Genomic DNA, 11618 nt, shown 5'->3' with positions numbered 1-11618 from the left:
ATAGCAGCCAATAACAGCGTCCATTTAAAAATATCAAGTTTGATTTCCGGGAGTGCCTAGGCATTGCAGGCGCCTCCTGCTGGCCAGCTCTGGGGCGCAACCTCAGCACTGCCAACTGGTGGGACTGGCCTTAGAATTTCTAAGTGCTCACCGCAGGTGGAGGACCAACTGTTTGCACGGTCCGTCTGCGCCACTCTCAGCGGTCAGGGGTACCTCCAGGTGGGTACTGCGCGCTGTGATCATGGGGGCTCCAGGATCTGGCAAGAGCACCATGATGTCGGACATTATCAAACACTTCATTATGAAGAAGCCCTCCAGTGGGGATCTACTCAGAGACAATATGCTGAGAAACACAGAAATCGGTGTGTTGGCCAAGACTTTCATTGACCAAGGGACGCTCATCCCAGACTACGTCATGACTCGGCTGGTCCTTAAGGAACTGAAAAATCTCATACAGTATAGCTGGTTGTTGTGTGGTTTTCCAAGGACTTCTTCACAGGATAGAGTTTGCAAGATAGACCTGGTGATTAACCTGAAAGTGCCCATTGAGGTAATTAAGCAACACCTCATCACTCGTTGGATTCTTCCATCCTGTGGCTGAATCTATAACCTCAAATTCAACCCTCCCAAAGCCACTGGCATTGATGATATGACTGGAGAGACTATAGTTCAATGTGAGGATGATAGACGGTTATTAAAAGACTGAAGGCCTTTGAAGCACAAATGCAACTGGTTCTGGAATATTACCAGAAAAAAAGGGGTGTTGGAAACATTTTCCGGAATGGAAACCAACAAGATCTGGCCCCTAGTATATGCTTTCTTACTAACAAAAGTTCCCAAAAAAGCCCAGGAAGTATCAATTACTCCATGAAGAAAAATTCGGTGTGGAGTTCCTGCAATGAGCCAAAGAAACTCCTTGTACTTTGATTTAGGAACTTCTTAAGACTCCAGGATTTATAAGTTCTCAGAAAAAGTATATTAGTTTTCCTACTGATTCTATTCTGGATACCTCAGTATCAGAATATGTCAAATGAATCCGATACTAAGATTCATTTTTTTGAAATTGCCTGGTATGTTTCATCCAGTTACCTTGGATAGGTTTGCAATTAAATAAAAAAGTCTAAATTAAAAAAAAATATGTATCTTTGAGCAAAAGTAAAGGCAATTGTTAGTAATCTAACTTTTGTTCAGAAAGAATAAATACGTGGTTGATAAAGTTTCCATATTTTGCTTGAAAGGTTAAAAAAAAAAAATCATGACCTTCATTTGTGGAAAGTATCTCATAAGAGACTTTTGCACAGACCTTTCTAGCACATTGACACATGCTTTTCTGAAATATAATATCGACCAGATTCCAGAGAAAAACAACTGGATTTACAGATCAGTTTCAGGATGAGAATTCACCTCTAAATGAAGCAACTGATCATACACGTATTTGCTATTTTGTTTTGTTGTTCAACATGCCTTTACTCAGAATTTTCTGTTTGGCACCTAACAACAACAACAAAGAAATACATCAAATATCCTTTATGAAAATACTACTTAAACATAACTGGTTTTTATTTTTAAAACATATATATATGGAGGGGTGTGATTTACGTTGGAAAAATGACATTGCATGTAAAGTTTTCGATAAGCAGCAAAATTGAATGAGTTTCTTCAATGGACAAAGTAATTAAAGTCTTTTTAAATGTCACTCAGGTTAAGGAATGTGTGTTAGGATAGACTCGCCATCTTGATCCAAATGTATGCTATGACTTGGTGAATAACAGAGTAAAGTACAAAATATATCAATTTAAAAACAAAATTGTGGATTAATGCGTTGGACTTTAAGGTTGGTTTGAACCGCAAGGTCAGTGGTTCAAGTTTATCAGCTGCTCCTCAGAAACCCTATACAGTGTCGCTATGAGTCGGAACTGACTCCATGGCACTTAATGGCACTACATAAAGTAAACATTCTTTAATTGTCATTCCGGGCATAGGAAACCATAGGATTGTTGGATTCAAGATGACCAATACCCATCCATTTCAGCTCATACCTAGGATATCTATCTTTATGTATTTTGCTTCATTTTTGACAACATTTGATTTTCCTACACTCCTACTTTGTATATTCTGTGTTCTGATTATTAATGGCTATTTATAGATGTTTCTCCTCCTTTTGAGTTTTGCTCCAGCAGCAAATGAAGGTCCTGAAAGCTTTACTTCTTTTTTGTTATAATGCCCAACTCTACTTTGAGGAGGCATCACTTTCCCAATCGTATTTTGAGTGCCTTCAAATCTGAGAAACTCATTTTCCAGCACTGTATGTGACAATATTCTGGTGCTATTCATAATGTTCCAATATTCAATATCCTGGTGCTATCTGACAGTGTTCCACTTCTATTCATAACGTTTTCAGTGGCTGAACATTCAGTAGTTTGTCTCTTCTTTTTCCTAGTCTGTTTTAGTTTGGAAGCTCATCTGAAACCTATCCACCATGGGTGACCCTGATGGTATTTAAAATACCACTAGCATAGCTTCCAGCATCACAGCAAGACGCAAGCCACCACAGTACAAAAACAAACCTAAAAATGGGTTGTGGGTAACCTGTGCAGCTATTTTTAAATCATTGTTTTTTTATTCCTGTGTTGGTTAATGAGGATGCATTCTTATGATAGGCTTCGGAATGAAGCAATAAGAGAGGTGGAAGAGAGACACAACTTTATCTTTTTTTATATATAACCAAATGACAGAATGCATTTTATAAAGTTCTTTGACTTGAGATAGGGTATCAAAACTTACAGTAAACATCAAACTTAATGTTGAGTCTTTGGAAATCTTTTGATTCAAGTCAGAAAACAGGCAAAAATGCATGCTTTTGCTCTATATAAATGGTCACGTGAGCATGTTCACAAGCAGGAGCCTATAAGAATGTTCATTGCAACATTGCTTAATAGTGAAATATTGTAATTCACCTAAATATACATAAAAAGAAGAATGATTAAATTGCAGGGTAGGCCATCAGAAAATTAACTAGAGTTATTTGTATCAGTGTTAAAATAAATATGTTGAATCCAAAGTAAGATACAGAATGACTAATATAGTATGATAATATTCACAAGAACCTCAAACATGTAAAACAATGCCATATTTTTAATACAATACTTGGTAAATATAAAACCATATGGGAATAATAAACACAAAGTTCAAGATAGTGGTTATCTCTGGGGAAAGGAACATGATTGGGCAGGGATACACAGAGGCCTTCAGCTATATTTGGAATATTACTTTTTAAAAAAAATCTGTAGCAAGAATGATAATTTATTAGTTGATAAAAACTTTAATAATAGACTCCCCCCCCCTTTTTTTTAAATAAGCAAAATGAGGTGCACTGGAAAAGGTAGGTTATAGTAAACAGTGGTTTCCAAAGTGCTTGACCCTTAGCCCAATCCTGTGAGGTAGGTGCTACTGTTAGTCCTGTTTTACATGTGAGCAAACAAAGCTAAAAGAGACACCAAAAATTACTTAATGTTACACAGCTGCAAATTGTAGAGCTGGGATTTGAACCTACGTGGGATGCATACCTATGTCTTAAGTGAGACACTTACTCTTAATTTCCAAACCAAAACCAAACCTACTGCCGTAGAGCTGACTCAACTCATAGCCACCCTAGATAGGATTTCTAGAACTGTAAATCTTTATGGGAGCTGACAGCCTCATCTTTCTTTCTCCCCCTGAGGATGGTGGGTTTGAATAGCTGATAGTGTGGTTAGCAGCCCAACGCTTAATGCACAGTGCTACCAGGGGTCCTTTACTCTTATCTCATTGTTGTTAAGTGCCAATGAGTAGGCTCAGACTCATACTGACCCTGTATAGGGTTTTCGAGAAGCAGCTGGTAGGTTGAACTGCAGACTTTGTGGTTCACAGTCCAGTGCTGATCCTACAGTGCCACAACAGAAGTCCTTACTTTTACTCTATTGCTGTTAAGTATTGTCAAGTCGGTTCCAATTCATACTGACCCTGTGCAGGGTTTCCAAGGAGTGCCTGGTAGGTTTGAACCCTTGACATTGCAGTTCAAACTGACTTGAGGTCTAGCACATTATCCTGCAGCACCACATCAGGACTCCTATTCTTACTTTGCTGTTGTTACGTACCATGGAGTCGGTTCCGACTCATGGTGATCCTGCACAGGGTTTCCAAGGCTGCAAATCTTTACGGGAGCAGAAAGCCTCATCTTTCTCCAGAGGAACAGCTGGTAGTTTCGAACTGCTGACCACGCAGTTAGCAGCCTGATTCGTAACCACTACGCTACCAGAGCTCCTTTATTCTTACTTTACTTGGCTCTAAATCATATGAAACGAATCCTTGTACAAGCTGTTTTTAACTATCTTTAAATATTTGGCCTTTTTAATTACTGAAATTTAAAATACAATACCACTAAGTGGTTCTTATGTATTGTGGAGGGAAAAAAAATCTCATTCTCCTTTCTTCTGATTTTATTTTTCATTCATTACTGATTTTTCCAAGTGTACTGAAGCTTTTTAAAGAGGCTGTAGCATTCTTTACAATCTTCTTTAATGGCTTTATTTAAATATTTCTAGGGCATGCTTTCCCCAAAATGTTGTGAACTACTAAACTTAGGAACTATCAATATGTCATGTCATTTATCAGTCTGTACTATAAAAAATTAAATCTCAGGGGAAAAAAATTGGGTTTGTGTATCAACAAAGGTTTATATTTTAAGAGTAAAAGCTTGATGTCCATGGTCTATCATTGATTTGTTTGTGACTGCCCTATCCTCAGAAAAACTTAATGATGCTTATTATAATTTCTCCTTTGCTTGCTCTAGTATTTCTCTTCCTTGGGTGCTAGTTCCTCTGTTTTGCTGAGTTTGTCATCTTTCATAGGCCTTCCTTGAATACGTGGTAATGCTGACTCTCTTTTGATCTTTCTGAGTCTAATGACAAAGCCTACCTTCTTTGTCAGTGGGTGTTATTTACTTGGGGAGACTGCTGCTCTGGATTGTCCTCTGGCCTATTTCCAGAGAGAGTGGAAGAAGTTGGCTATGTCACTGGATGAGATTTCTCTGGTATATTCAAGTCTGGCACATGGCCATACTGTCTGATCGAGCTCCTTGACCACTGCCTTTACCTGGCGACTGGCACCGTGTTTGGTTCCGAGGGAATACAGAAGGATGTCAGTGGAGGATGAACTGCCTGGTCACTCACATGTAGGGCCTGGAGGCACTACATGCTGATTGTCCTTCAAACCCTCCAGCTCCTGGTTTCTACCATCTTTGAAAATGGATCGTCTTGGTTTGGTGCTCCCTTCACATTTGTTTAGCAATAATCCTCTATGCACATTTAGATTGGACTTTCTGTCTTTGGTTCAGTCTAGCTACATGCCATATTTTGGGCTTTACCCTCAGTTTCTAGTTTACTGAAGATTTTGCTTCTTATTTAGGATCATCAGTTAAGGCTCTTGAAGCAGAAATGAAGATGCTCTAAGATATAGTCAGTCCCCGTCATGAAAATAGAACCACTCTCTTTGTCCACTCTCAAAGTACAAAGCCATCCAAGCTCTCAGATCCGTGGTTCTCCACACTGGCTGTTCTTTAGAATCATCTGTGGAGCTTTAAGACAGAAAATGGAAAACCCAGAAATTCTGATTTAGTTCATCAGAAATAGGGCTTGATCAATGCTATGTTTGTAATATATTTGGTATATTTAAAAACTCTCAACTGTTGAGGCTCTAGGATAAGAACTGGACTCCTAACAAAAGGTTGGCAGTTTGGGCCCACCAGCTGTTCCATGGGAGATAGATGAGGCTTTCTGCTCCCATGAAGATTTCCAGTCTCAGAAACTCTATGCAGGATCACTGTGAGTCGGAACCGACTCTACGAAACCTAACAACCTACCCCTAGTCTTAAACTAACAAGGAGATCTGGAGGAGCAGTGGTTAAGCATTAGGCTGCTAACTACAAGGTTGGCCCTTGAAACCTAGAGAAAGATGAGGCCGTCTGCTCCCATAAAGACACAGTTTCAGAAGCCCCACAGAGCAGGTCTATTAGGTTCTATAGGGTTGCTATGAGTTGGAATTGGCAGTGAGTTTTGATTATCCTAAACCCACAAAGTTGATTGCCTCTGAGAGGGCCAGCCTTCAAAACAATCTTCTATTGAGTAGAACAACCTGGTAGCTTCAGAACCACCTGGCAACCTCAACCAGCTGAAACTTTCATTACAAAAGACTCAGCCTTTCTCATTGCATTTTCTCTCCCACTCATGGATAAAACAATGGATGTTTTATTATCTCATCATTAGATATCCTCTGGATAATTACTGTTTTTTGTTTTTTGATCTTTGTAGCTCATAAAATGCCACATCAGATGCCTCTCTAGTTTAGTTATTGTTTTTTTTGGAAGCTTGCTTATATGAACACCTTTGCTGTGTGGCCGGGACTTGATCTGATTGTTCAAATTCACTGATACCACTTTTGTATTCAAACTTAGCTCATGGTGTTCACTTACAAATGTGTAAGTTATGAAACCAACTTGCAATAAAAGCATAGTACATTTGCTTTATATTTACTAGTCTTTGATAGATTTCATTTGATTCTACATAAAAACCTTTGTTGTTGTTGTTAAGTGCTATCAAGTCGTTTCTGACTCATAGCAACCCTGTATAGGGTTTCTGAGGAGCAGCTGGTCAGTTTGAATGACTGACCTTGTGGTTCAAACCAACCTTGCAGTCCACTGTTTTTATCCTCTAGCTCCACACCAGAACTCCAAATACAATGCTAGTGAATGCCAATTATATGAGTTCGGAAAATAAAATGACTCACAGTATAATGCATTTCCTGAAAAAAGGAGCCAAACTTTATATTACTAACTCACATAAACTGAAATGACAATATGTGCATGTGCAATCACGGGATGCTTTATTCTCCAAATAGACCTATAGTCTAGGGTTAGGCCATGGTCTTGTGAGAACTTTGCACACATTTGATGTTTGACCACCTAGACAACTAAATAGTGCCATCTCCATCAAGGGGTGGAAAAATACCAGATATGCAAACTGAATCCTGAGATGGAATAGAGTATGTGCACAGAGGGCGGGTGATGGGTAGGTACTTGGGAGAAGAATAGATTGAAACTATGCATAAGAGAACTTTGAATATCATGACACAGTGGCAACATCTCCTTTCAGCAAACTGAAAAAATTTCATAATGTTAAGAGACAGAAAAAAATATTCAAAATTGGACTCCAAAGAAAATAAGAATATCTATAGGTTTTCAAGAACATGTTTCACGGAAAGAATGACAGACCATGGATGCAGACAAACTCTTAAGACTTTACATCATGTCTCACTTCTGGTTAACTAAATCAGAATGTGTGAGTTTTCAGTTTTCTGCCTTAAAGATCCCCACATAGTTTGGAGTCCTGGTGTGGCACTGTGGGCTAATGCGTCAGACTGCAAAGTTGTTTGAACTGCAAGGTTGGTGGTTCAAGCTCATCAGCTGCTCCTTGTAAACCCTACATAGGGTTGCTATGGGTCAGAATCGACTCAACGGCACTTAACAACAACAACAGAGTTGAGAACCATGGATCTAAGAGGTTGGAGTGTGGTGGCTTTGTAGGCTAAGCACTGAACTATGAACCACAGGGTCAGTGGTTTAAGTCTGCCAGTCATTCTGCAGCAAAATGAATCGGAACTGACTCAATGGCATATAACAACAACAGTAATAGGTTATCAAGTATGTACCCTTAATGGAGAAGATAGCAGACCATGGATGCAGAATTTGGCTACAGGCAAACTGTAAGGCTTTAGGAATTGATCAGAATCCCACTGAGTCAGTGTTACATGGGTGGCATTCAAATGCCCAATCAAATGTGATTCTATGGGTAAGGATAGAAGAAGCCATGATGTAGAACAGAGGAGAGGGACAAGTAGGGTTAGATGTTGACTGGAAAGATTCTCTGGGGGGAGAATGGAAAGTTAGTTACTATATTTGGTAAGACATGGAATTTGAGGGCAGAATAAATTAGAAAAAAGCCTCTAGAGCTGAGAGAGAGATTAGAAAAATAAAGAACTGATGAAATGATGACAGAAGAAACAGAACCAGACCCACTCTCAGAGGCAAGATCTCTCAATACTCTTTTAATTTCCTTATTTTAAAAATGGAGAAGTAATCCTTTGCAGGAACTCTGGTGGCACAATGATTCAGTGCTCAGCTGCTAGTTGAAAAGTCAGTAGTTTAAACCCACCCATGGCTCCATGGAAGAAAAGACCTGACAAATCTCTTCTGTCAACATTACAATCTTGGGAGCACTCTGGGACAGTTCTAGCTCTGTAAAATTTTACCCAAATAAGAATACAAAGTTAAAAAAAAAGAAAAGATCTACATCCTTGGAAATTCTATGGGGCAGATCTACTCTGCCTACAGGGCTACTATGAGTTGGAATCAACTCCAGGGCAGTTCCCTGGGTTGGGTTGGGTTTAGTTTCTGGGCTGTGAATGCATTTTAGCTGAGAATTGGCTGAAGTTTGTTCATCACTGTGTGGCTTTTACAAGTCAAGAATCCTTCATTCTTTCATCCTAGTGTTTTTGCTGGTAGTCATGTGATTGGCCTTTTAACTCTCTATAGTATGCAGAGCAACCAGCTAAATATTGCTGGCCTCAGGTAGCTTTGGAACTTAGCTATTAGTCCTACAATCAGCAGGAGCTGATCTTAAGAGAACATGTTTACATGACTGTGTGTGAACGTGTGTATGTGTGTGTATGGGTGGATGAGGGTGGGTAGAGGCAGCGGTGGTGGTGGTGGTGGTGGGAAGAAGGCAGTATCTCATCCCTGAATACATGTTCTAAAGCCTTAAAACTTCCAAACATGCCTTACTGTTGAACTGCATTGAATCAGTTTATACATCCATGAGGAAACACATGCTCAGTACAGTTTATTAAGGAAGCCCAGACAAGTATGTAACTATTCAATGTTTGAACATCTGGTGAAAAAAAAAACACTTGCTTCCAGCTCCCTAAAGACATGGAGTTGCAACTGTGGACATCCACAGCTGAGTTGAAGTAGTCAATAGGCTTGTATGCTCAGTCCAATCTATGTTGTTGTTGTTGTTACGTGCCGTGGAGTCGGTTCCGACTCATAGCGATCCTGCACGGGGTTTCCGAGGCTGTTAATCTTTACGGGAGCAGAATGCCTCATCTTTCTCCCGCGGAGCAGCTGGTAGTTTTGAACTGCTGACCTTGAGGTTCGCAGCCCGATTCATAACCACTATGCTACCAGAGCTTCTTCAGTCCAATCCATACAAGAGACAAATGGAGACTTGCTGAGACTTTCCAGGTGGGATCAGCTCTCCTTGGGAATAAACTCACAGAATTGCTATTGTGCTTGGACTGCCCTGCCTACACTCACAACCTATTTTAGACAGCACATGGCTCTGACTCACAGAAAAGAGCAAAGAACTGCAGATACCTTTAAAATATGCTATATGTCCACTGTCTTGGACAAGAGCCCCCAAACACTCAAGTCTCTGAGTACATGAGGTGAAGACTCTGTCCTCTTCTGACATCTATAAACAGAGCCAATGAGTTAGGTCACCAAGATTCAAAAACACACACACACAAAAAAAAAAACAACAACTAAGCAAACATTTAAAAATATCTCTCAATGCATAAGTTGACAACTTGAGCAAGAATGTGGGGGTTAAAAAAAAAAAAGTGAAATTATTTATGGCTTGATGTCTTTTCTATGTTATAGTTATCTAAACTCAGATGCTGGGGGTGGACAGAAGCTGGAAGTGTCCACATCACCCAGGGTTCTGAGGATGCCAAAGTGGTGCACAGAGAACCTCTTTAAAGCGGCCAGGAGCTCTGGGAGACATCTGGAAGGAAAGTGCCACATCATCAAGTTGCCTTCTCTGTAGGACCTCTTCTTTGCGAGATGAATTCTCAGAGGAAGTTTGAGTGAGAGCTCCTTTGGCAGCAAGGTCTGAAACCCACTCAAATGAGCTCAAACACATTGTGTATTGTGTGGGGGTGGCAGGGAGAAAGGAGCATGCATCTATTCTAAGTATGTAAAAAAAGTTTTTGTAGAGATTCAGAATTTCTCATAAACCTTCCACAGCCAGAGCTTGGACTCTTTCACATAGTGCAGGGTTATCAGACTCCAATGCCTACAGTGAGGCTCACACACTAATGTGTAAGTAAAGCCTGTGGCTGTTAAGTGCTGTCCGGTTGTTTCTGACTCATAGCAACCCTGATAGGATTTTTGAGGAGTGACTGGTGGATTTGAACTGTCAGCCTTGTGGTTAGCAGTCTTGTGCTTATCCTGTAGCACCACACCAGAACTCCATTATGTGAATCAGTGGTGTCTAAAATGAAAAATCACCCAAGCCATCAGTCTCAGTCCCTAGGGAGCAATATGGCATGGTAGAGACTGTGGGCAGTTTATATGAAACAAAACACTCCATTTATCTTGTCTCCTGCCAATTTGCTGAAAGTGATTCAATTATTCTGAGCAGAATTGTACAGGCAGCAGAGATATACAGAAGGAGAAGGTAATGTGAAGACAGTGACAGAGAATGGAATGATGCATATGCAAGACACAGAATGTCAAGGGTTGCTAGCAACTGCCAGAAGCTAAGAGAGAGGCAGGAAGATATTTCCCCCTAGAACTCTCAGAAGGAACCAACCCTATCAATATCTTTTTTTCCACTTATACCCTCCTGTGCTGTGAGAGGATAAACATCTATTTTTCTGTATTAGGAAACGAATTGATTATAGAGTATGCCTATTGGTGTTCCTGTATAGGACTCTTATGGGAACATGAGTGCATATATATTTGTGTGACCTTTGAATGCATTTTATAAAACTCAGATGAATCCCAAATGTGCTTCAGTTCTGGCCTCTATATCATCAGCATGTACATTCTTATATGGCCACAATTTCCATGCAGTTTGCTCTGGAAGCCCACCCATTTTAAAATGTGAAATACTCTGATTTTTAAGTGGTGGCAACTGCTCTGCAATGGGTTACTTAATATAACCCTCATAACGGTAGACTAAAACTCTCATCAAATACTAGGTGAGACTATGCAACTATGATGTGCTTGTGGCCCATCAAGGGGATTGGGTGGCTTGCTAATAATGTAAATAAGGTGTATGGAACCCTTGTAGGGGTTGGCAATATATAGTGAGAAGCAGTGGTAGAGAAATGGTGGCAGCAAAAGCTACAGAACAAGAAACTAGCATGGGACAGATTGATAGGCTCCCTGATTTACAGAGTGAGAAACCCGCGTGCTGTCAGGCAACAGGCTTGCCGGTGGAGTGGGGTGGTGCAGGCACTTGGTGGAGCTAAGTTTTCTGACTCATAGAGCTAGAGCTGAACGTCTGCAGGCGGAGGATTGCTGGTGGAGTGGGGTGGTACCTCCGGGAATTTATCAGCAGTGCTAAAGAGTTTTGTAACACTTGCCTGAGAAAGGCAGAGACCAAGGGGCTATGGACACAGATGAGAAGAACTTGTCCTGATTGAAATGAAGAGTTGTATCCTGAGTCATTTCTGATCCTGTTACTTTCCTAGTTATTGTTGTTGTTGTTATGTGCCATGGAGTCGGTTCCTACTCATAG

The 11618-nt window shown here is 40.3% G+C and overlaps 1 pseudogene; it reads left to right on the top strand.

Annotated features, from left to right (window-relative positions):
- Positions 1-229: 229 nt before the first annotated feature.
- On the top strand, positions 230-871 carry LOC102817309 (annotated as a pseudogene).
- The last annotated feature ends 10747 nt before the right edge of the window (positions 872-11618 follow it).

This window comes from Chrysochloris asiatica, unplaced genomic scaffold (genome assembly GCF_000296735.1).
Source record: "Chrysochloris asiatica unplaced genomic scaffold, ChrAsi1.0 scaffold00143, whole genome shotgun sequence".
In the NCBI taxonomy this organism is placed as follows: Eukaryota; Metazoa; Chordata; class Mammalia; order Afrosoricida; family Chrysochloridae; genus Chrysochloris; species Chrysochloris asiatica.
Note: the sequence above shows the minus strand (reverse complement) of the source record. Positions and strands in the feature narration are given on the sequence as shown.